The sequence below is a fragment of the Rhinoraja longicauda genome, chromosome 43 (assembly GCF_053455715.1).
Source record: "Rhinoraja longicauda isolate Sanriku21f chromosome 43, sRhiLon1.1, whole genome shotgun sequence".
Classification (NCBI taxonomy): domain Eukaryota; kingdom Metazoa; phylum Chordata; class Chondrichthyes; order Rajiformes; family Arhynchobatidae; genus Rhinoraja; species Rhinoraja longicauda.
This window is the reverse complement of record NC_135995.1, coordinates 5,531,545-5,551,782: the sequence shown is the minus strand read 5'-3', so window position 1 is coordinate 5,551,782 and position 20,238 is coordinate 5,531,545. Positions and strand designations below refer to the sequence as shown.

General features: G+C 46.9%; 1 long non-coding RNA gene and 1 pseudogene across 2 annotated transcripts; one reads left to right on the top strand and one right to left on the bottom strand.

Moving 5' to 3' along the window:
- Window positions 1–1,493: 1,493 nt before the first annotated feature.
- Window positions 1,494–2,556, top strand: LOC144612195 (protein FAM187B-like; annotated as a pseudogene).
- A 4,928-nt stretch (window positions 2,557–7,484) lies between these two features.
- LOC144612160 (uncharacterized) lies at window positions 7,485–20,238 on the bottom strand. 2 transcript variants are annotated; one of them, XR_013549630.1, is made up of 4 exons: window positions 19,750–20,238; window positions 16,181–16,298; window positions 13,669–13,898; window positions 7,485–11,207 (listed from the first exon to the last, which is right to left on the bottom strand). It is a non-coding gene; the product is annotated as an uncharacterized LOC144612160 (long non-coding RNA). The 2 variants fall into 2 exon arrangements; XR_013549629.1 differs by lacking the exon at window positions 19,750–20,238 and adding an exon at window positions 16,618–16,966.

The following is a 20,238-nucleotide window of genomic DNA, read 5'->3' as shown; positions in this document are numbered from 1 at the left end:
GGAAAAATGTGTTGAGAAATGAAAGTTTGAAAGTTTAAAATGTCTGTAACTTAAAAGATATACGACCAATGACAATTAAGCTCTCGCGGGCCACATAAAATGACGTGGCGCGCCGCATTCGGCCCGCGGGCCTTGTGTTTGACACCTGTGTCATAGATTGATACAGTGCGGCAACAGGCCCTTTGGACCAACTCGCCCACAACGGCCATCAATGCTAGTCCCACGTCTGGGGGGAGGGGGAGTGGAGGTGGGGGGGAGGTGGGGAGGGAGGGGGGTGGGGGGGAAAGGGGAGTAGGGGGGTAGGCGTGAGAGGGGAGGCGGGAGTGGGGGGGGGAGTCGGGGGAGTGGAGTACGGGGGGAGTCGGGAGTGGGGATAGAGTGGCAGTGGGGGGGGGATTTTTTAGTGGGGAGGAGTGGGGGATTGGGGGGACATGTACTGTTGTGATTTGCTGTTGAAAACCACTGTAGCAAGTATGTCTTCAATGAAATTAGGTATGTGTATTTTTTTAATGAAACTGTCATATATTTTGTGTAAGGAAAAAGCAAAATAGAGAAAACAACTATTTTTTCGTTGTGTTGTAAAAAGTATTTCTGTTGAATAACCTTTTTATAAATAGCAGAATGTACTCATGATAGGCCTGACATTGTACATGTGGTCCAAGAACTACAGACTGTTGGTAATAATAGTTGTTTTTCACACATGAATGTAACGCAACGCGTACGCGCATTTGGCGTGTATACTTTTTTTGCTCAAAAGTTGCATATCATGAATTTTGATATAAATTTCTGAATTACTAAAATCAAATGTTGGGAGGTCTGGATTATAATCACGTGTTGTCTTTCCGCTGACTGGATGGCACACAACAAAAAAAAGCTTTTCACTGTACCTTGGTACACGTGACAATAAACCAAACTCAAACCCAACTCATTTAAGGTGAGAACTGCCGGAATACACAACAGGAAATAGACAATAGGTGCAGGAGTAGGCCATTCGGCCCTTCGCGCCAGCACCGCCATTCACTGTGATGGCTGATCATTCCCAATCGGTACCCCGTTCCTGCCTTCTCCCCATATCCCTGGACTCCGCTATCTTTAAAAGCTTTATCTAACTCTCTCTTGAAAGCATCCAGAGAATTGGCCTCCACTGCCTTCTGAGGCAGAGAATTCCACAGGTTCACATCTCCGTTTTAAATGGCCGACCCTTTAATCTTAAACTGTGGCCCCGGGGCTTTAGAAGGAACAGCGATCATTCACAGTCTTTTCTTTTAGAATCGGATGACGCAACGTTCTGGCTCGGGACCGAACCGGGTGGAATTGTGAACGACGGCCCCATTGTTGACTCGTTCTCCACTCAATATAAAAGAAAATTAAAATGCATCCCTTCTATGTGTTTACATTAAAGTGGATGGGGACATATCTACAATGTCAACTCTCAAGGTCCAGGAGATGAGGCGTGGAGACGGGGGACGCCTCTCTCCATCAGGCGCCGCGGGATGGACGCCTGGTCGGTTTGGACCCCCACTCTTCCAATCGCCCTGTTGCTGTTGACCGTCGCCCGGCAGGCGTGGGGTGGGACCTCGGTGGCTTGTTACCCCAACTGGCCGTGTCAAGTCATCTTCCTCACCCAGAACCCAGCCACTTTGCTCTGTCCCAACGGGCCGAGCCACCCCGGCGGCGTGGCCTGGGTCTACTACAACACCACGGAGCCCGACACCAAGACGGTGGTCCTTGCTGGGACTGGAGATGACACCTTGAACGCGGACGCGCTCTTGGATCTCCGGGCCCGTTGCATGTTATCCTGGCCGCATCTGGTCATCAGGTCCGCCATGGTCAGGGACTCGGGCGACTACCTCTGCAGGTCGGGAAACAGGACCCTCGCTTACTAGAGGTGGACACGCAGGACGCCGAGAAGGTCCACATCTCGGGCAAATCCATCGGCGTCTCCTCGCTCCCCAATCGTTTCTTGGAAGTAGGAGGCCGGCACTTGGAGCTGTTCACCGTGTGGAACGCCTGGGAAGACTGCGACCGGTGCGGGGTCCCGGCGGAGAGGAGGCGAGTGGGTTTCTGTTACGCCCGGCCAGTCCCGAGCGACCATCGTGCCTTTGCAACTGTCCGTCGTCCTCCTGATCGACACCTACTTGGTCAACGGCAACGTGAGCTTCAAGTGCCCCGACGCCTCGGTCTGCACACCGGTGTCGTGGCGGAGAAATTCCACTGACGTTTCGCGGGCGGATCTCTCCCGACGGCTTGGGTAGCACTCACGCCTTGGACGATGTGATGGGCCGAATCGTCTACAACATAAAGGGCGTCCAGAAAGCCGACGAGGGGGTCTACAGGTGCTACGTCTCTGATGAACTGGCTGGATCTTTCCACCTGAAGGTGCTGGAGCCTAACGAGAGGAGGGCGGCGGCCAAGACCAGCGCCATGCGCTTCGTCTGGTACGCCTTGACTGCCATCGCCTTGGTATCTGTGCTGCTGGTTTTCCTCACCTTTCTGTACACCTACCTATGCAGGTCGGGAAACAGGACCCTCGCTTACTACGTGGTGGACATGTAGGACGCCGAGAAGGTCCAGGTGCGGCGCCGCCAGGTCGTGCACTGGTAAATCCCCACCCTTTACACGTACACCCTCATTTGCACCAATATCACAGCAGGCCACTCACCCCCTCCGGGTGATACTATCCCAGAGCAATCTGCATTCTATTTCCAAACAGCTCCCCTCATTACGTGAGTTCATACATTCATAAGTTATTGCAGCAGAATTAGGCCATTCGGTCCATCAAATTTACTCCGCCATTCAATCATGGCTGATCTATCTCCCTCTCCACCCCATTCTCCTGCCTTCTCCCCGTAACCCCTGGCATCCGTACTAATCAACTAATTTATCCCCCTCTTTTTCCCAATATCACTCACTACCCACTACCCCCCCCCCGCCCCATCTCACCTCTATCACTCCCTCTGGCTTTACATTTCACCCCCTCGTTATCTGACAACCGTTTGTATCTTTTCCCATCTCCGGCATTTGTCCACCCAATCAGCCACCGCACAGATACCTTCCCTGCATTGCCTCACAAGTATTCACCTAACACTTGAACAGGTGAGTGAACCCCAGCCCCATCTCTTTGTTCGATATTTCGCAGCAGCTAATAACCTCACCGACACCAGCATGTCTTGTTTGGGGATGGAGAAGGAATCGAAGCAGCCGATGGAAACTCACACACAAATCCACACACAAACATACAAACAAATCCATACACACACACACACAAATCCCCATACACAACCACACACGCGCGCGCACACGCACAAACATACAAAAATCCACACACACACACAAATCCACACACACACGCGCACGCACACACTCACACACACTCTCACACACGCACACATGCTCTGGGATACTATCACCCGGAGGGGGTGAGTGGCCTGCTGTGATATTGGTGCAAGTGAGGGTGTACGTGTAAAGGGTGGGGATTTACCAGTGCACGACCTGGCGGCGCTGCACCTGGGCGCAGTAGGTGTACAGAAACGCAACGAAAACCAGCAAAACACACACACTCTCTCACACATCCACAGACACAAACACACACCCACACACACACACACACACACACACACACACACACAGTGCCGGAAGTCCGATTTGAACCCTGGTCTCTGGAGCTGTAAAGAGGTGACTCTCCCGCCACAGTATTGAATCAAACCACGTGACACTCCCTGCTATCCCAAAGCCATTAACTCACGCCTTCATAAACCGCCGCACACTGAGTTGAGTAGTCTGAACAGAGCAACAATGCCTTCTATTTAATTAAAGTTGTCTCATGTTAAAGTGCGTGGTTAATTGAGAAGTTACAATTTTATTGCTGGCTAAGAAGAAATAGGACAGGAGGTGGCCATTCGGCCATTCAAACCAGATCCCTTCACTCCACTCATTAGTGGAGACCCTGTTCTCTTACTGTAGACACCTTGGCATAGCGGGTAGGGCCAGTGACTCTCAAACCGAGAGACACAGGTTCAGTGCCAATCTCCGCCTGTGTGTGTGTCTGTGTGTTCGTGTGTTTGCATGTTTTCATGTTTGTGTGTGTCAGTGTGCATGACATTTAGTGGACATCTTAACGCAGTGTTCAGGTTCAGGATTCATCTCGGCAGATAAAATGGACTTTTTCTCTCGCATTCTGCACCTGTTGTAACCACACAAATGTTGTCCAGTATCCCAATAACATTACATTGAATCTACATTCCTCCATATCGTAACTAATATGTGACTATTCTCCACGCTGCAACGTAATATGCGGTTATGTGAAAAAAGAACAAACGCGCTGGAGGAATTCATTGGGTAAAAACAGCACAGTGTGGAATGGACAGACTACGTTTTGGGTCAGGGGTCGCATCTTCCATAAGGAGCTGGTCAGGCCGCATTTGGAGTATTGTGAGGAATTTTGGGCACCGTATATGAGGATGGATGTGCTGGCTCTGGAGAAGGTCCAGAGGAGGTTTACAAGAATGAGTGGGATAACTTACGATGAGCTTTTGACGACACTGGGCCTGTACTCGCTGGAGATTAGAATGATAAGTCTTCATTGTAAAGTATCAAATCATGGAAGGCTTGTCTGCTTGTCTACACACAGTTCGTACGTTCCCCCATGGCCTGCCTAGGTTTTCTCCAAGATCTTCGGTTTCCTCCGCACTCCAATGACGTGTAGGTTTGTAAGTTAATTGCCTTGGTAGAAATGTAAATGTGTCCGTAGTGTGTGTAGGGTAGTGCTAATGTGTGGGGATCGCTGGTCGGTGTGCACTCGGTGGGCCGAAGGGCCTGTGTCTGCGCCGTATCTCTAAACTAAAAAACTAAAAAAGCTGGAATCTGCAGCAAGCAGATGGAACACAGCCTAACAAAGTCTGGACTCATGCATTTTGGTCGTAGGAATAAAGGCATAGACTATTTTCTAAATGGGGAGAGAATTCAGAAATCGGAGGTGCAAAGGGACTTGGGTGTGCTGGTATAGGATTCCCAAAAAGTTAATTTGCAAGTCGAATCGCTAGTAAGGAAGGCACATACAATGCAAACATTTATTTCAAGAGGGCTAGAATACAAAAACAGGGATGTAATGCTGAGGCTCTATAAGGTGCTGGTGAGGCCGCATTTGGAGCATTGTGAGCAGTTGTGGGCACCATATGTGAGGAAGAATGTGCTGGTGTTGAAGAGAGTCCTGAGGAGATCTTACGAGAATGATCCGAGGAATGAGTAGGTTAACATAAGATGGGCGTTTGATGGCACTGAGCCTGTACTCGCTGGAGTTTAGAAGGATAAGTGAGGACCTCTTTGAAACATACAGAATAGTGAAAGAGTGAATGTGGAGAAGATGTTTTCACTAGTGGGAGAGTCTCGGACCAGAGGCGATCACTTCAGAATTAAAAAATGCACCTTTAGGAAGGAGATGAGGAGGAATTTCTTGTCAGAGGGTGGTGAATCTGTGGAATTCATTGCCACAGACGGCTGTGGAGGCCAAGTCAATGGATATTCTTAAGGTGGAGATTGACAGATTTGTTATTAGTGCGAGTGTCAGGGATTGTGGGGAGAAGGCAGGAGAATGGGGTTGAGAGGGAGAAGTAGATCAGCCATGATTGAATTTCGGCATAAACGCGATGAGCCGAATGGCCTAATTCTGCTCCTAGAACTTATGAACGTGTAAAACATCGAAGCATAAACTGCTGGTGGAATGCAGTGGGACAATCTCTTACCTTGCCAGAGATCCGATTGTTTTCCGGATCGTATCTCCAGTCGCTCTGCGGCCCAACATCGTGGAGCTGGAGGCCTTGCCTGGGACTGACTTTGAGCCCCACCGTGGACTTACCATCGGAGCCGATTCCTTGCCTGGGATCGAAGCTCCAACCGCAGTAGACAATAGGTGCAGGAGTAGGCCATTCAGCCCTTCGAGCCAGCACCACCATTCAATGTGATCATGGCTGATCATTCTCAATCAGTACCCCGTTCCTGCCTTCCCATACCCCCTGACTCTGCTATCCTTAAGAGCTCTATCCAGCTCTCTCTTGAATGCATTCAGAGAATTGGCCTACACTGCCTTCTGAGGCAGGGCATTCCACAGATCCTTCTGAGGCAGGGCATCCCACAGATGCAGACTTTAACATCAGGAGCTCGCGGTCTAGGGTTGAGACAAATTCGGGAGCTCCAAGCTGCACGACATTCGACAAGCCCCGACCCAGGGTAGATCGCCCGGCGTGGGGGTGTTGAGATCCCCCTCCCCCCCCCCAAGCTGGAGCTCGACCACCCCGACAAGGAACGCCCGCCAACGGCTACGGGAGTCAAGATCAACCCATCAACGGAAGGTTAGAGACTCCTGACCCCTGGAGAACAAAGGAGGGAGAGATTTAACTTTTTTTCGCCTTCCATCACAGTGAAGAATGCGGAGCAGTCACTGTGGTGGATGTTCAGGTTAAAATGTATTTTGTGTGGCCCGTTGCTTTTTATTGTTATGTCTGTATGGCAAATTAAATTCCTCGTATGTTGCAAAACATACTTGGCTAATAAGGTATAATTGTGATTGTGATAAATGTCCTCTTGGGGGCCTGGGAATGGGGAAGATGATGCTGCTCCTTCTCAGAGTATTGTAGTGATGGCACGGTGGATTGGTATGCAGGGCAATGGTAGAACAATGACAGGAATGGTTCAAGAGAGCATATTTGTGTTCGCTCATGGACTAATTTCTCTTTTAACATTAATCACAATTACTTAACTTAACGTTTGATTTTATCTTCTGAACTTTTGTTATACATTGGAATCTGATATTTTTCCTGGTAAACTGACAGTGAATGATTAAAGAGAGTGTGGTTCATGTCCAATTTGTAAAGGACGTGAAAGTAAGAGAGTATTGCTTTGTGTATTATTAATATAGGACTATGAACAGTGTAACTAACTTACATTACAGAAAATATTCATCAAACTGGTGTGGTACATTGTGGGAAAGAACAATGAGATTTTATTCTCTTTTCAACCTCTTGTCTTTTATCTTTTCCTGTTATGTAATTTTGTGGACATCTTGTGTATTGTTTTACCATTTACCTTCTAATCAGCAGTATTATTGAAAACATTGCAGGTGCCTTGCTCTAAGGTATTATCTTGGATTGATCATTGCCTTTAAATAGTTACTTTTGTTTACCTGTAACAATGTTTCATCTAATTTCCAAATCTAAGCAATCTGGTCTTATATATATCAGTAAATGACTTCAGATAAATCTCAAGTTTCTGATTTCACGTCACCACTCATCAGCTCAATGTCCATTCCTGTCATTTCAACATGGTTTCTGAGATTTACCTTCTCTCATATTCCACAAAATGATTTCCTGAGCTAAAATTGTTCATCACAATTGCTTACATGGAAAATTATATTATTAGGGCCAACTCAACCTTGTCTTGCATTTGATAAAGTTCAGTTTAGATACAAACCATGAAATCACTTTTCGGTATTGTATGCTTTATTAAATTTCTTGTCTCTTTGCATGGTCTTAATTCATCTGCCATGTTATAAATGCATCATTAATTCACATAATAGACTGTTACATTTATCCTTCAAAACGCTTTTCTTGGAGATGACTCCATGCACCACAGCACTGTTACCATTAAACATGCTCTCCACATTCCATCATGCTGGTTATTATCAAATCATAATTATACTCTCTGGTCAGGATTACTCTCCTGAAGTTTAGAAATATCCACGCAGCTGAATTCAGCTGGTGTTTTGAATTAAACAGCAGCATCTTTATAGCGACCCATTACACATATCATGAAGTGATTTTTAAAAACAAATTATGACAAATACCTTTGTATATCCAAAGTACATAGTTGTCTCTGTTGTGATATTGTAAGGACTACTTTGTTTGCCTGTGTAGTAATGTGTACATAAGAGAATGAGGTGATTGGGTGGTCACTCTGGTTCCAGATGGCCATGGAATAAACAGCCTGGATTTAAGCTTCAGCCTTTAAACCTTTTAAGCACGTGTACTTGTGGTCAGTCCAGGGTCATAACAAAGGTATAACAGACCACGAAGTACAACAGTCTCCGCCAGAAAGACTTTGGGATCTACAAGCGTGGAAACGACTAAAGAGGCAGAAAAGAGAAGTTATAATTTAAGAAATAAGGAGAGGATAATTTACACAGAAGAACGGGAGCTCCACATTCCATCATGCTGGTTATTATCAAATCATAATTATACTCTCTGGTCAGGATTACTCTCCTGAAGTTTAGAAATATCCACGCAGCTGAATTCGGCTGGTGTTTTGAATTAAACAGCAGCATCTTTATAGCGACCCATTACACATATCATGAAGTGATTTTTTAAAACAAATTATGACAAATACCATTGTATGTCCAAAGTACATAGTTGTCTCTGTTGTGATATTGTAAGGACTACTTTGTTGTATCACAAGGACTACTTTGTTTGCCTGTGTAGTAACGTGTACATAAGAGAATGAGGTGATTTGGTGGTCACTCTGGTTCCAGGTGGCCATGGAATAAACAGCCTGGATTTAAGCTCCAGCCTTTAAACCTTTTAAGCACGTGTACTTGTGGTCAGTCCAGGGTCATAACAAAGGTATAACAGACCACGAAGTACAACAGTCTCCACCAGAAAGACTTTGGGATCTACAAGCGTGGAAACGACTAAAGAGGCAGAAAAGAGAAGTTATAATTTAAGAAATAAGGAGAGGATAATTTACACAGAAGAACGGGAGCTCCACGATGAGGATTACCTTTGTATGTCCAAAGTAACCAATCTACTTCTTCAGAGCAACCATATTTCATTAGGAGCATTTTAGTGATGGCACGGTGCATTGGTAGCCAGGGCAATGGTGGAACAATGCAGCCTTTGGTTCAAAAGCACAGACGTGTTCGCTCATGGACTGACTTTTCTTTAAAAATGAATCACAATTACTTTTCGTAACAATTGTCGTTGACTTCTGGAATTTTGTCATACATTGGAATCCGACCTTGATTATTTGTAAAATACAGAGATTTGAGGAGAGTGTGGTTCATGTCCAATTTAGGCAAGGCTCTTTGCTGTGTACATTCAGGCATTATCAAGGATATGAAAGTGTTTTGAACTAAACGGCGCCATCTTACCCCAACATATTCATGGTGACCCAATACAAACATCATGAAGGGATTCTTTACAAATTGGCTAGTTAATCCCTCACATTTTGAATGCTTCCTCAGAAGTGTAACTTTGGAAAAAGTATTTTTGTCAACATCTTCTGTACAGCATCTGCATCATGGTAGTATTATATTCTGAAATACTTCTACTAGCCCCGACCCAGAGTCGATTGCTCGGCGCAGGGGAACCGAGATCCCTCCCCCGATGCAGGAGCTTGATCGCCCCGACCACCGGCTACGGGAGTCATGATTGTCCCGTCAACGTAAGGCCCCCGACCGCGCGAGGACAAAGATGGGAAGAGATTGAACTTTTTTTCACCTTCCATCACAGTGAGGAATGTGGAGGAGTCACTGTGGTGGATGTTCATGTTAAAATGAATTTTGTGAGTTCCTTATATGGCACTTAAGAAGGCATCCTGAACCCTCCAGACCAACGCCAGCTGGACAACCTTCTTCCTCCAGAGGAAACCCAGATTCACAATGTAAATGTGGGCAGAGTCTGTTCACACCATCTAATGGAAGGAATGGAATTGGGAAATCTGGTGATATCCAAGGACGAATAAAGGAGACGGCACGAATGTGCAGAATGTGGGAAGTGTTTCACACACGCAGGTCACCTCCACCGACATTGGAGAGAGACCGTACAAATGTTCTGACTGTGGGAAGAGATTTTCTTATCTCCGTCAGCAGAAAGCTCACACCTGCCTTGAAACGTGCCCCATGTGCAGGAATGTCTTTAAGGACACCGCAGCTTTCACTGTTCACCTGTGTTAAACAGTAACACAGAGAAAGGTCACCAATTTTCAGTGTTAATATTTCCTTTATATTATTTCATTTTATATTATTTCAGTTCTTTCCCGTTGGAATTATTTGAGCAATTATTTGTTTTCCAACAGTATTAATATTGGGACTTGTTGTATTTCCCTCTCTATGGTGATACTTTATGTGGAGAAGTCTGGAGTATAAGGGATGGGTCCATGGTTTCCCATTCCCTGCGAGAATTGGGGACCAGGGATGGGTATCATTGTCGTATGTCCGACCCTCTCCAGACTGCATCGACTGACTGCGATAAACTGCCCTACCAGGTATATTCTGACTGTGTGGGATCGCTGCTGTTGTGATGCAGTCTGGTTATCGCACTGTGTTCATCAACAGAAGCCGTACAAATGTTCTGACTGTGGGAAGAGCTTCACATACTCAGCGGTCCTCCATTAAAACCAGCGGATCCATACTGGCCACATAAATGCACAGACTGGGCAACGTTTCACTGAGCAGGGACCTCCAATGACAGCAGTGGATCCACACAGGAGGAGCCATAAAAAAGCCGACCATGGGAAATGTTTCAGTGAACAGGTACCTTCAGTGGATGCACACTCGCGAGAGGCCGTTTAAATGCACAGATTGGGAAGAATTTTACACGGATAGATCACCTCCAGCAATACCAGTGGACCCACACCACAGAGAGGCCTTGTGAATGTTCACACTGTGGGAAGAGTTTCACACAGGCAGGGACCTTCCAGTAACATCGACAAATCCACATCGGAGAGAGGCAGATTGAATGTAAATGTTCAGATTATACGAAGAGTTTCACACGAATAGATCATCTCCAGTGACATCAGCAGATCCACAACTAGAGGCCGTGTAAATGTTCAGGCTGCGGGAAGAGTTTCACACGAGCTGGGACCCTCCACCTACACCAGTGGACCCACACCGGAGAAAGGCAGTGCAAATGCAGTGTGCAAGAAAGGTTTCAGAGTCCAGCTCCCTCCATCAACACCAGAGGACCTACACGGGATAGACGCTGTAGGAAGAGTTTCACAGACTGCATGAATGTGCAGATTGTGGGAAGAGCTTCGCAGGGGCAGGGACCCTCCACCAACAGCACTGGACCAACACCGGAGAGAGGCCGTACAAATGTTCTCACTGTGGGAAGAGCATTCCTTATCTCCGTCAGCAGAAAGCTGACACCTGCCTTGAAACGTGCTCCGTGTGCGGGGCATGTCTTTAAAAATTCAGCAGCTTACACTGTTCATCTGAGAGCCTGTGTTGAACAGAAACACAGAAAAAGGTCACCAATTTTCAGTGTTATTATTTCCTTTATATTATTTCATTTTATATTATTTCAGTTCTTTCCCTTTGAATTACTTTGCGTAACTATTTGTTTTCCAACAGTATTAATATTGGCACTTGCTGTATTTCCCTCTTTATGATGATACTTTGTGTGGAGAAGTCTGGGGTATAAGGGATGGGTCCATGGTTTCCCACTCCCTGTGTGAATTGGGGACCAGGGACGGGTATCGCTGCCGCATGTCCGACCCTCTCTAGACTGCATCTACCGACTGGGATAAAGTGCCGCCACTGGGATATTCTGACTGTGCGGGATCGCTGGGATCGGGGCTGTTGTGATGCAGTCTGGTTATCGTACTGGGTTCATCAACTCGGTGATTGATAAATCAACCCTTTTATTGTTGCGGCAAGTCAGGAGTGACCCAAAGAGACTGTCATTCCTGCCCTCACTGCACTGTTGCATTTACCACGGCAGAGTTCCTTACAAGGCACTTACGAAGGCACCCTGAACCCTCTAGACTAACGTCAGCTGGACAACCCTGTTCCTCCAGAGTGAACACAGATCCACAATGTAAACTTGAGCAGCGTCCTTTCACACCATCTGACGGAAAGAGTGGAATTGGAAAATCAGGTGATACTCAAGCATGGACAAATGAGAGACGGCATGAATGTGCAGAATGGGGGAAGAGTTTCACATGGGCAAGGCACCTCCACCAACACCAGCGAACCCACACCGGAGAGAAGCCGCACAAATGTTCTGACCTGGGAAGAACTTCAGATACTCAGGAATCCTCCAGAAATGCCAAAGGATCCACTCTGGTTGTCAGAGTCCAGTAATACTCATAAATCTGGTGCACTTGGGAGTTTGCTGCTGGATGGCCGATTTTTTAGGCTGTTGCATGTTGTCCACATTGTTCAGTTTAGTTTAGAGAGCCCATCGAATCCGCACCGACCTGCAATCCCTGCCCATTAACTATCCTACACACACTAGGGACAGTTTACATTTATACCCAGCCAATTAACCAACAAACATGTACGTCTTTGAAGTAGCGGGAGAAAACGAAAGATCCCGGAAAAAACCCCCACAGAGGTCACAGACAAACCCATAGTCAAGATAGAACCCGGGTCTCTGGCATTGCGAGGCAGCAACTCTACCGCTGCCCCACTGTGAAACCGTTCAAATTGTTCCAATGAAGCAGACAAAATCTTTTGGAACAGCACCATGTCTGAGTGTGGTGCAGTCCTTGAGGTCATCATTAATATGGACAATTTCAGATAACCAGCCTTTCCAGTTTGTATCAGAACTGGCCACATCATCTGACTGCATCCAGTTCTGATCAACGGTCATTGATCTGAAAAAGCATTTTTCAGAAGACATTTGAACATGGATAAGAAAGGTCAGAGGGCTATGGGCCAAATGTGGGCAAATAGAATCAGCGTAGAGGAGGCATCTGGGTCAGCATGGTCAAAGTTGGGCCAAAGGGCCCGTTTCTATACGGCCTTGAAACATGAACTGTTTCTTTCTCCACAAGATGCTGCCCGATCGGCTGAGTATTTCGAGCATTTCCTGTCATTATTTATTTGTTCTGTCTTCGTCTTTATTCGTTGCCCAGCCCCGAGTTGACTTATTTGAGGTGCAGGTCGTCCCCAGCTTAGGAACACACTAAAGTGCAGTCCATCCTCGACCGAGTGTTATCGTCCGGGTTACCAATCTACAATATTGAAACTACTGAGGCTTGTCTATCAGATCACAGCGCTATTACTTTTGATGCATCTCTGCCTTTATCTCATCTCCCTGTTCGCTACTCCCGCTACATAAATGCACTGACTGCCAATAAGTTCTCCGAGGCTCTCATAGCTGCCCCCAACATCTGCACTATTGAGGCTTCTCCCCCCATCTCAGCACTGAGGATCTCATCTCTTTATTTAACACCACTTGCTCTCACATCCTGGATTCTGTTGCTCCTCTTAAAATGAAAAAGCCTAAGCCCAAAGGTCAGCCTTGGCTCAATGACACCACCAGAGCCCTAAGAAGGGAGTGCAGAAAATCAGAACGGAGGTGGAAATCTGATAAGCTTCAAATTTCCGTCGAGCTCAGGGGTGACCGCGCTTTTGCGGTTGCAGCTCCAAGACTGTGGAACAGCATCCCTCTCCCCATCAGAACTGCCGCCTCCATCGACTCCTTTAAGTCCAGGCTCAAAAACTATTTCTACTCCCTAGCGTTTGAGGCCCTCTGAGGGGGCGCTGTGGACTGTTTATGTATTGTGCTGTTATGTTTATGTGCCATTTAGTTGTTCGTTTATTAGTACCTGAACTGATGTACAGCACTTTGGTCAACGTGGGTTGTGTTTAAATGTGCTATACAAATAAAATTGACTTGACTTGACTTGACATATACATGAGCGAGTGTGTGGGAGACGATGGGATAGATTTACCGGCTGCTGCGGGGCTGCAGGTATCTTCTGCCGTGTGGGAGCTCTGTTCACGGCCGCATGTTGGGAACGGTTCCCAGGAAGGAATCCCGCCGTAACCGGGGGGAACGTCCTTCACCGTCTCCAAAGCAACTTCTTGATGCATCTAATGCATGTGTTCTGTCCCAGGCCAGCTGTGTGCTTCCAACACAACACCACATCTCAGTCACAACTGGTACTCTGACTTCCACAGTCTGCAAGTTTCAAACATCACAGTTTCAGCACAACCTCACCATACACCCAATTAACACATGTTGTATGAAGGAAGGACCTGCAGATGCTGGTTTAAACCGAAGTTAGGCACAAAAAGCTGGAGTAACTCAGTGGGTCAGACAGCATCTCTGGAGAGAAAGAATGGGTGTCGTTTCAGGTCGAGAACCTACTTCAGACTGATCGGTTCGAGACCCTTCTTCAGACTGATGAAGGGTCTCGACCCGAAGCGTCACCCATTCCTTCTCTCCAGAGATGTTGCCTGTCCCGCTGAGTTACTCCAGCATTGTGTGTTTATCTTCGGTTTAAACCAGCATCTGCAGACCGCTGGGTTGCAAGCTGCCCAGGCGAAATATGAAGTGTTGTTCCTCCAATTTGCGTTTGGCCTCACTCTGACAATGGAGGAGGCCAGGACAGAAAGGTCAGTGTGGAAATGGGAAGGGGCAGTAAAGTGTTTGGCAACTGGGAGATCAGGTAGGTCCCTGGCACAAATACATATTGTACTTGCTTTATCTTTCTCATAATATTATCAATCTTTACAACAATATTCCATTGTAGCAACAACAGAAACACAGTGCAGGAACAGGCCCTTTGGCCCACAATGTCTGTGCCAAACATGATGCCAAGTTGAACATGATCCATATCCCTCCAATCCCAGCATATCCATGTGCCTTTCCAAAAGCCTCTCAAACATCACTATTGTATCTGCTTCTATCACCACTTCTGGCAGTGTGTTCCAGGCACCCACTACGCTGTGTAATAAAAATCTTTCCCAGCACATCTCCTTTAAACATCTCTTTTTGACCTTAAAGTTATACCCTCCGGTCTTTGAACTTTCATCAACCTTCACTCTCATAATTTGATTTACTCTCAAAGATGCCTCTCATAATTTGATTTACTTCTATCAGGGCTGCCCACAGCCTCTGACGCTCCAGGGAAAACAATCCAAGGGTTTCCAACCTCTCCTTGTAGCTGATCCCCACTAATCCAGGCAGCATAACAATATTAAAACACTGAGTGATACCAGCAATATTTAAAACATTTGAATATTTTACTGTTCACTTCAGCTACCTCTTATACATCCCACTGACTAATGTATTAGAAATAGGTTCAAACATTAAGACCTTTCTGTCATGGGCTCCTCCAGTGCCATAGTGAGGCCCACTGGAAATTGGAGGAACAACACCTCATATTTCGCTTGGGTAGCTTGCAGCCCAGCAGTATGAACATAGACTTCTCCAACTTTAGATAGTTCCTCTGTCCCTCTCTTCCCCTCCCCTTCCCAGTTCTCCCTCTAACTTCCTGTCTCCACCTATATCCTTCCTTTGTCCCACCCCCCCTGACATCAGTCTGAAGACGGGTCTCGACCTGAAACATCACCCATTCCTTCTCTCCTGAGATGCTGTCTGACCTGCTGAGTTACTCCAGCATTTTGTGAATAAACATTAGGAGACTTGTTCCAGACGATTATCAGTGACATATTGCATTGCATGTTATGAAATATCAATTAACTACAAAAAATTTTGTACTGTTGGATTAATTTCAGGAGAATTACTTTTCCTAACGTGCTGCTTTCTGCTAACTTACTGTTCAGAGCAGATAAAATAGGGCAGTACTAGTGCCAGAGACCTGGGTTCAATCCTGTGTATGGGTGCTGTCTGTACGGAGTTTGTACGTTCTCCCCTTGACCTTGGCCAAAGGCTAAGATAGAGTGGATGTGGGGACGAAGTTTCCACTAGAGTCGAGGACTAGAGGTCACAGCCTCAGAATTAAAGGACGTTTCTTTAGGAAGGAGATGAGAAGGAATTTATTTAGTCAGAGGGTGGTGGATCTTGGAATTCTTTGCCACAGAAGGCTGTGGAGGCCAAGTCAATGGATATTTATAAAGCATAGACAGATTCTTGATTAGTACGGGTGTCAGGGGTTATGGGGAGAAGCCAGTTGAATGGGGGTAGGAGAGAGAGATAGATCAGCCAGGATTGAATGGTGGAGTAGACTTGATGGGCCGAATGGCCTAATTCTGCTCCTATCACTTATGACCTGCGTGGGTTTCCTCCAAGATCTTCTGTTTCCTCCCCCACTCCAAAGATGAACAGGTTTTGTAGGTTAATTGGTTTAGTATAAGTGTAAATTGTCCCGAGTGTGTGTATGATAGTGTGTGGGGATCGCTGGTCAGCGCAGACTCGATGGGCCGAAGGGCCTGTTTCCGCAAAATAAAAAAGAGTCCCATCCCGAGTTGGTAGAACCTTCCCATTGAAACACTTACTATTGACTTGAATCCCAATAGATTACAACACCACCTGTCTGATATCCTTTGATTCGTTGTTGGCAGGTCACAACATCAAAATGAATGCGTAAAGCAAAGAACCGCAGATGCTGCAAATCTGAAATAAAAATAGAAGAAAATTTAAAAAAACATTCAGCAGGTTAGACAACACAATTGTGTAAAAATAACCAGTTCAGTTTGGGATCAGAGACCCTTCACCAGAGTAGGAATGAGCAAAAAAGGCAAGTTGTTTTTCAGTTGCAGAGAGTGGTTGGGGTGGATTGGTGGATTAAAGGGGAAATCTCTGATGGGGCAAGAACAGACGAGAAAACGTAGTATTTGGAGTCAGCAATTAGAATAAGATGATGGTACAAGGAACTGCAGACCAGACTAGACTAACAGAACAATAAAACGGACGTGTATGAGATTAAACTCACCCAGAGAGTGGTTGCAATAATGGGACACGCTGCCTGTGGTGATGGTGGAGGCTTGAACTTCCCTGCAGCTGCAGGAGGCTGCTCCACTACAGGGGGCTGCTGTACTGCAGGAGATGCTCCACTGCACCTGCTGCTCCACTGCAGGAGATGCTCCACAGCAGGGAGCTGATGTGCATCATCGGGAGCAGCTCCATTGCAACACCAGCTCCGTTGCAAGGAGCTATTCCACTGCAGGGAGCCATTCCATTGCGGGAGCTGCTTCACTGCAGCAGCTGCCGCTCGAGTACCGGTCGCCCTGAAGTGGACAGCTCGAGCCCCGTCGCGAGTCTCCCGCCATCTTCGCTTTCGCGCCGCAGGGGGTGGGGGGCGGGGCTCGGCGTCAACGTCAACGCACGTCAGCCCTCCACACGTCAGCCCTCCCCGGCAGTGCGCCTGCGCCGCTCTCTCTCTCTCTCTCTCTCTCTCTCTCTCTCTCTCTCTCTCTCTCTCACCACCCCTCTGGTTGAAGCGAGGTTTAGACGAGGTGAGGATTAGTTGAGGTAAAGTTTATTCGGGAGGTTTAGTTGAGGTGAGGTGGGGTTTCGCCAAGGCGGTTCAGTGAGGTGTGAGGTAAAGTTTAGCAGAGGTGAGGGTTTAGTTGAGGTGTGGGGTTTAGTCAAGGTGAGGTTTAGGTTGAGGTGAGGTTTAGTTGAGGTAAAGTTTAATCGGGAGGTGGGACGTTTAGTTGAGGTAAAGTGTAGTTGAGGTGTAGTTTAGTGAGGTGCAGTTTAGTGAGGTGCAGTTTAGTGAGGTGCAGTTTAGTGAGGTGCAGCTTAGTGAGGTGCAGTTTAGTGAGGTGTTGGGGTTTAGTCGAGGGAAGGGGTTTAGTCGAGGGAAGGAGATTAGTGAAATTTAGTTAATTGCGTTTTAGTTGAGGTGAGGTTTAGAAGAGGTGTAGGTGTGAGGTGGAGTTTAGTCGTGAGGTGGGAGGTTTAGTTGAGGTAAAGTTTAGTCGAGGCTAGGATTGGGTGTGAGGTGAAGTTTAGTCGAGGGATGGGGTTTAGTCGAAGTGAGGGGTTTAGTCGAGGTGGGGTTTAGGTTGAGGTGTGGTTTAGGAATGAGGAGATTAGTCGTGAGGTGTGAGGTTTAGTGGAGGTAAGGGGTTTAGTGGTTTAGGTGCGAGGTGAAATATAGTAGGTAGGTGTGTTTAGTTGAGATAAAGTTTAGTTGAGGCAAGGACATAGTTGAGGTGTGAGGTTTAGCTGAGGTGAGGTTTAGCTGAGGTGGGGTTTGGCTGAGGTGGGGTTTGGCTGAGGTGGGGTTTAGTCAAAGTGAGGTTTAGGTGTGAGTAGTTGTTTAGTAGTGAGGTGTGATGTTTAGTCGAGGTGAAGTTTAGTCGACGTGAGGTTTAGTTGAGAAGTGTTTAATTGAACCAAGGTATAGTGAGGTGTGAAATTTAGCTGAGGTGAGGTTTAGCTGAGGTGAAGTTTGGTCGAGGTGATTGAGTTTAGTTGAGGTGAGATAAAGTGTAGTCGAGGTGAGGATTTAGTCGAGGTGTGAGCTTTAGTTGAGGTGAAGTTTAGTCGCGGCACAGTTTAGTGTGTTGAGGTTTAGGTGTGAGGTGAAGTTGAGGCGAGGTTTAGTAGTGAGGTTTAGTTGATACAAGGGGTTTAGTCCAGGCGAGGGGCTTAGTCGAGGTGTAGAAGTGAGCGCAGGTGAGATGAAGAAAAGTAGGTATCTGAGCTCGGGAGGAGAGACAGGTGCTGCTGAAGGAGACGAGACCATGTCTGGGATGCAGGGCTTAAGAGGTGAATCTCCAGGGAGCTTTGACATGGAGAGCGGGCAGAAGATGCCGGACAAATGTCCTCTAGGAGGCCTGGAAATGGGGAAGATGTTGTTGCTCCTTCTCAGACCATCGCAACCCCAGGAATTGGTGTCGGTGAGGAGTGGATGAGTTCCCTGTGCTCTGGAGGGGATCACTGACATTAATATTGATCTGGGAGGCCATTTAAACCATCTCCCTCATCCTTCTAGTTGTCTGTCTCCATCTGGCAACTTTCCTCAGCTGTGAGGAAAGAATATTAACCTGAAACATTCACTCTGTTTCAGGCAGATCACGCCTGACCTGCACTCTAAATGCAGTTTCCTCTCTTACTGTGATATGGTTTATTACTTCTTGGAATCAATAATGTGTTGATCTTGCTGGAATGCAATTAACAGCTGATTTCTTTCAACCCTGGGAAAAAAATCACTATATTCTGAGAGAAGAAAGATCTCATTTCTATCCTGAAGAAGTTACCCTTTAATTTTGTTGTGATTCATTATCCTGGAAATGTCCTATATTAAATAAAAAAATGATATTTTTTAATCTGTTTTGAAATTAATATCTGATAATTAAGATTATGCTCCAAAGTGTATCAGGTACAATGTTTGTTTTTCCAGGATCCTGACCATTTCAAAGTAATTAGAAACATAGAAAATAGGTGCAGGAGTAGGCCATTCGGCCCTTCGAGCCTGCACCGCCATTCAATATGATCATGGCTGATCATCCAGCTCAGTAGCCTGTACCTGCCTTCTCTCCATACCCCCTGATCCCTTTAGCAAAAAGGGCCACATCTAACTCCCTCTTAAATATAGCCAATGAACTGTCCTCAACTACCTTCTGTGGCAGAGAATTCCACAGACTCACCACTCTCTGTGTGAAGAAATGTTTTCTCATCTCGGTCCTAAAAGACTTCCCCCTTATCCTTAAGCTGTGACCCCTGGTTCTGGAAATTGCTGACTATTTTACCAAGAAAGAGTTTGAAGAAATAAGTGACTGGGAGAAGCTCCATTCTAAGAATGTGAAGCGGAATTACGAAGCCATTCTTGCCGTTGGTTTGTACAAAATATTATATTGTGGCGCGTCGAGAGAGGCCCGAAATAAAGGCGAGGAGCCGGGTATTTTGGGGCGTTCAGTTTATTTCTCAGTTATCAGGCTGGGCGAGTGCTGGAAAGGCTTCGCGCTCAAAACTTTGCCCTTATATACCTAATACAGGACCGCCCCCCTGGACTGGTCCATTCCCGTGCCGAGGGGTCGGTAGTGGTATGGTATGGCCCGACCCTTGGGAGCTGCCACAGGACCCCCCCCCCCCCAGAACCGGAGGCACGAACCGCACTGGTGGTACGCACCGGACCGCGTACGGAAATCGGTCGACAGGGGCCGGCAGAGGCACAGTTGGAGGGACATGTGGTGGGACCCGCAAAGGTGGGCGACCTCGTGGCCAAGGCTGGGCAAGCTGCACGGTTGGTCGATGTCCAAGTGGGCCGGCTTCAGGTGGTCAATTGACATGTCCTCCGGCCGGCCCCCCGTGTCAATAGACAATAGACAATAGGTGCAGGAGTAGGCCATTCAGCCCTTCGAGCCAGCACCGCCATTCAATGCGATCATGGCTGATCACTCTCAATCAGTACCCCGTTCCTGCCTTCTCCCCATACCCCCTCACTCCGCTATCCTTAAGAGCTCTATCCAGCTCTCTCTTGAAAGCATCCAGCGAACTGGCCTCCACTGCCTTCTGAGGCAGAGAATTCCACACCTTCACCACTCTCTGACTGAAAAAGTTCTTCCTCATCTCCGTTCTAAATGGCCTACCCCTTATTCTT